The sequence below is a fragment of the Zingiber officinale genome, chromosome 4A (assembly GCF_018446385.1).
Source record: "Zingiber officinale cultivar Zhangliang chromosome 4A, Zo_v1.1, whole genome shotgun sequence".
In the NCBI taxonomy this organism is placed as follows: Eukaryota; Viridiplantae; Streptophyta; class Magnoliopsida; order Zingiberales; family Zingiberaceae; genus Zingiber; species Zingiber officinale.
In genome coordinates, this window is record NC_055992.1 from 153285498 (window position 1) to 153291500 (window position 6003).

Genomic DNA, 6003 nt, shown 5'->3' on the forward strand with positions numbered 1-6003 from the left:
CGATAGTGCACCATCATTTCCTTGGATTAGCAATCCTCTGATTGCAAACCAAGTAAATCCTCTGTGTCTGTTTAGATTCTGTTTAATTAGTCTCTTCTATTTTAATTACAAGTTTTGTTATCTAGTTGAAAATCCGAGAAAGGGTGTTTAATTTTTGTAGGGCAATTCAGCCCTCCCCTCTTGCCGACCTCCAAAGGGACCTACACTTATAACACATGGTATGCATAACTGTACACCTGGTGACACACATGTGTCAAGAGGTGACAATTTTGGCTTGCAGCAATGTCCACGGCTTGAACTTGAAATAAAGGAGATGGAGCAATTCCCATATGCATCAGCAGTGGGAAGTCTCATGTATGCACAAGTTTGTACTCGACCAGATATAACATTTATAGTGGGAATGTTAAGCAAATATATTAGTAAAGAAAGTGATCCGGTAATTGCAAAGAATTAAAGGGCATATGCTCACGTATCAGAGATCAGATCATCTAGAGGTGATTGGATATTCAAACTCTGATTTTGCTGGATGCTTGGATAGCAGGAGATCTACTTCGGGCTATATTTTCATGCTTGCTAGAGGGGTTATATCTTGGAAGAACTTCAAGCAGACGCTAGTAGCCACTTCTACTATGGAGGCAAAGTTGGTAGCATGCTATGAAGCATCCAATCACGAGATTTGGCTGCGGAACTTCATTACTGCATTACACATCGTTGATGGCATTGACATGCCACTGATGATTTACTGTGATAATAAAGCCGCAGAACTTTATGCCAAGAACAACAGTAGTTCATCGAAATCCAAACACATCGACATCAAGTTTCTAGTGGTTAAAGAAAGAGTTCAAAGTAGTCAGATTATGGTGGAGCACATCAACACAGATTCCATGTTGGTTAATCCACTCACCAAAGGTTTGGTGCCTAAGGTGTTTCATGCGCATGTTGTGGATATGAGAATCCTTCTTATGGAAGAAGAACTCATCTAGTGGGAGTCTGTATTTATTTTATTGTTCTATATTTGATAATAAAGACAAATATTTTATTTTGATTATTGTAAGTACTTAAAGTTCAAACTATTAATAGGAATTTATATGTTTATTTGACACTCTTACTGTGATATTATTATTTATTACTACTGTTTAGCATTTGGTGTTTGTAAATATGATACAAATTTCTTTTGAAATTATAAAGTTGATCATGATTTACTATTGCAGTTTAGCATAAAGTATTTTACAAATATGATCTGACCTCTTTTGAGATCATCTTAGGACCAGTTGAAAATTGACATGTACTGATCACATTTCATGTAATTTTCACTTTATACATCTACATCTTGATCTATATCATTAATGACATCAATATTGTGATTATTGTTGGGGCTTGTTACGATTATACACAGTAGTTATGACATCTTTAGTCCAACACCAATGAAGTTAATGGACCAAATTGTTTATAGGGATATTCTATACTCATAAAGTTTGATATCAACTAAAGTTTTACTTGTATTTCATATACAACTCACAAATAACCCAAATGGGAAACTATTGGTTATTATCTCTAATTGGTGGGCTTAATTGTAAGTTGTGCATATGAGTACAAATTGAACCTATTAAAATAATCTAACTTAGGCTCATTGGGTTTTAATTATTGAATATAGACCTTATATATGTAGAATATATAATTTCATATCTATTATCATATATATATATATATATATATATATATATATATATATATATATATATATATATATATATATAGAGAGAGAGAGAGAGAGAGAGAGGGGGTTGATAATAGATGTTCATTATATAGGAATGATCTCCAAATATTTAAAATTTAATCTTAATAGAACTTTTAATTCCTTATTGAACTAAATGCGCTGTCATCCCTTTCTTATCTTTCTTACATCTTCTTTCAAAGAAATATTTTTGGATGAAGTGATGACTCTTCAATCATGGTGAAACAAATATCCATGCTCACGTTTTTTTATTTTTCTATTTAAATTCTTATTTCGCTGGTTAGAATTCATGCGGTTGAAAACTATCAGAAACTTCGCTGGGGAGCTCGAGGACGACGCCGAGGATCTCCATTTCCTACTGCCGCCGCGGGTGGTGGTTGGGCCTGACGAGTCGAGTACCGGTTCGACGACGCGGACAACAAGGTGAGGGTGACGACGACGACGACGACGCGTGCCCGCCTCAGCAAGCACGCTCTCGAACGCCGGTCGTGGCCCAAGTTCGGCGGCACCGCCCGCGAGGAAGTCGGTGCCCGTCTCACCATGGTCTCCACCGAGGAGATCCTCCTCGAGCGGCTGCGAGCTCCGGGTTCGACACTTTCTCCTACTTTCCTCATCTTCTCTTTATTCCGTTTTAATCGAATTGGATGCCCACTAATTTGCATCTCTAGGGGAGCCCTGTTCCCCCCATGACGACAAGGAATTCATTTACTTTTAATTGCGGTAAAGTTAGGTCATGCCGTTTCCTGGATCTACATACAATGCCAATTCGCATCTTTAGGTCTCTGCTCTGTGCCATCTCTGGAACCTATTTTTATTGTTTGTTCAAGAGGTATGGCTGATCGAAGTAGATTAACCAATCTTGATACCTTGACGTATTCTCTACAAAAAGATCATCTTGGTTGCAAAAAAGATCATTTTGGGGATCGGCTTTCAAGGAATGTTGAACTATAAAATGAAAGGTTTTTACCGAAGGTAAGTAATTTGTTTTTCTGAAGGCAAGAAATTACCTGCTGTGTTGGACCCATCCCTCTTCACCCAATTTGTGTTATAAGTTGAAGGATGTTCACCGATAGTTGTTTTCTGTTCTACATTGTTCTTTGGTTGTTGTGCATCATGCCAAATTCTTGTTACAAGATCGTTTACTACTTTCTAAGCTTTTTCTAAGAATGGTTTTTCAGCTTCGGAGCATCTTGTACATAATTAAATGCTTGAAAGAGCGGTACTTTCTAGAAGTTTTCTTCCAATAAATTCATTTTGCAGACTACTAGATACTTTCTGGTTTCCATACATTATATGTAATGGTATAGGCTTGTCTCATGTATAACGTTTAAAATTTTTTACTCTTAGTTGTATACGTTTTCTATAATTTACTACTTTCATGAGATATAAATCTCTGCTTTTGTTGTTTTTTTCTTTCCTTAAAATTATTTTTGGATGTTTGGTCTCACACCATTATCTAAGCTGAAACTCCCATTTCTACTGAATGGCCTAATTATAATATTTCCTTATTTTTATTCTTTTTCTTGTTTTTATGATTTCAACCTCTTCTTCTCCAATAGCTATTTTGATTTCTTAATGCTAATTTACTTACTGCATCAAAATCATTTAGAGTAAAGCTGCAGTCACCAGCGGAGCTTCTGCTTCTCAGGTTTTTTTTATGTTACCTATCTCACTATAAAGTGTTAACAACCCACCTAATTCTTAACCTAATGTTTGTGTTGACAGCCATCAGCAACATCTGTGGCTCAGCATCCTACTCCTGAAGAGGCTCCCCCACAAGCTCCATCACAAACTCAATCAGAATCTCCAGCACAACCTATGCCAATATTCTTAGTTGTACTATTATTCTTTATATGCAAGCTTGTACGATAACTGTCGCAGCTTCTTGATTGATACTTGAGCCTCTGCCATCTGGCCTTTTTACAATCTTGTTTCAGTGTAGCAGAGAATTCATCAAGTGCACATGCTAGATATCAAGGCCCAAATGCAGATTAAACCTTCTGTTTATGATTGTTATTTTTTTATGTTCCCCTATTTGTACATACTAATTAAAATGCATTGAGAATTTCAAAGATAGATGTTGGCCCCCTGCAGTGTATTTCTGTTTAGATTAGATCTGTTTTCTCCACCTTTTACTCTTAATTCTCCAAGTTCTCTTAGTGCAAAGATGGCTTAAGTAGTGTAGCTAATATACAACTCAGCATCAAGCCATGTTTGTTCCAATTTTTGGGGTCAGTTACATGAATCTTGGCCTCATTTACACGGAAAGATGTCTTAAAGTAGTGTAGCTATTGTTTTATTCAGATGACACTTTTATCAATTATGCATCTAAACTAATTCCTATTGTGTATCGTGTAGTTAGGTCATCAAGCATTCAAATGGGTGAAACCTTGCTGCAGACATTTGATATTTGATATTTGGAGTCTATGGTGTACTATCTTGGAGATGGCTACATCAAAGCCACCTTGGAGTCAATATGAAGGGGCCGTTACTTAAACTTTGAGAGCGTGCAAAATTTATTTAGGGTGCTACTTTGATATTTCTACTATATTGATGTGAAATTCAGAAAGCATCTTCTTTTACTAGTCTCCTTATATAAACTTTTTGTATTTAAGAAACTTTCTGTATTTAAGCTTAATGGATGACGATGTGGTTATAAAGGATAAAATAAGTACTTTTGTGAGTTCATTTCCTTTCATGCAATATAAGAAGGGTTTTTTATTTTCTATAAATTTAATATGGGTATAAAGTTAATTTATGGATTATGTGTACATATTTTATATTTGAAGAAATTATATTTTACATTAAATTGTTATATTTTAAAAAAGATTATGGATACATATTTTCTATTTGTAAATAGATTTATCTTTTGTTAAAAAGTTGTATTTAAAAAAAAAACAATGCTTTCTATCCATTAAAGAATATTATTTTTTTTAAAAAAAATAATATTTTTTAATCGTGATAAAAATGTTGTCTTTATAAAAAAAAAATTTACTTTTTAAACATTGTAAAAGTGTTCTTTATAAAAGATGACAATATTTTTTAAACATTATCTTTATAAAAAATGATAATGCTTTTTAGGCCGTCTTTGAGCGGACTTTTTACAATAGTATTTTTTCAGCCACTAACAATGCATAAAAGTGTAGTCTATGTTGGGAACAATAGTATTTTTTCAGCCACTAACAATGCATAAAAGTGTAGTGTATGTTGGGAACTATGCCTATGAGGAGTGAAGAATTATGCCCTTTAGGTCTGACCAACACTAAGCCAATCGAGTTAATGTTTGGAGTTATGTCCATGAAAATTGGGGAGTCGAACCTCGTTGAAAGTGATTTGTTCAGATACATACATCTTGACTTTCATTATCACCTCATCTTGACTTTGACTATCACATTATTTTGACTATCGAACTCACCTTACCTTTGGGGTCACACACAACATGCTGTATCATGAATAATCAAAAATGCTTTAAGTATATTCAATCAACTGATATATCGCCTCCGGCCACGATGCAGTGGTAAGACATTCATATAGTGTCTCAAGTAAATGGTTTGAATTTTAGTTATGACGCACTGTAGAATATTTTCCACCATTGGAACGATAAATCTAGGATGTTGGACTGTTGGACCGTCCACTATAAACACTTTTGGATTTATATTGATGGGCAATGGTAAACTTTCGTGGAGTCGGACCAATCATCCCAAGATTAATTGAACACTTACTGTGAGCACTTTTGGATTTTTGTTGATGTCGATGATAAACTTTCATGAGATCAAATTAATTATAGGATTAATCGATCTACAGAGTTGGATAGCTAAAAAGAAAATAAATCAACTGATATATCACTATCATTTGAGTCTACTAAGAGGTCATGAGCACCCTAAACGAGCAAACCGAGGTACAGAACTCTTGGTAATACAAAATTCCAGAGATAGATTTCAATGACTCCCATCTTCCAATTTGCTCCTTTCATATTCATAAAATGGCTATGAAGACTTTTTAGTTTTTTTTTCTTATATAACTTTACTATTAGCAAAGTTCTATTATTATTATTTCTTATTTTTTCTTAATTTGCCTTCTATCTTTGAAGGCTATCAAGAACTAGCGGTCATTGCTTCTGATACAATGTTATACCTAACGAATATTATCTAGGCCTCTGGTGATTTTGTTTTTGAGCTTTCTCTCTAAAAGACCTTATATATATTTATGATAATATGATATTATCTATTTTGGATCTATATCTTTATGACTTTGTTCTTAGGATCTCT

General features: G+C 34.4%; 1 long non-coding RNA gene across 1 annotated transcript; it reads left to right on the forward strand.

Moving 5' to 3' along the window:
• The first annotated feature begins 1916 nt into the window (after window positions 1–1916).
• On the forward strand, window positions 1917–4403 carry LOC121971735. The gene is made up of 3 exons (XR_006109201.1): window positions 1917–1954; window positions 2045–3383; window positions 3461–4403. It is a non-coding gene; the product is annotated as an uncharacterized LOC121971735 (long non-coding RNA).
• The last annotated feature ends 1600 nt before the right edge of the window (window positions 4404–6003 follow it).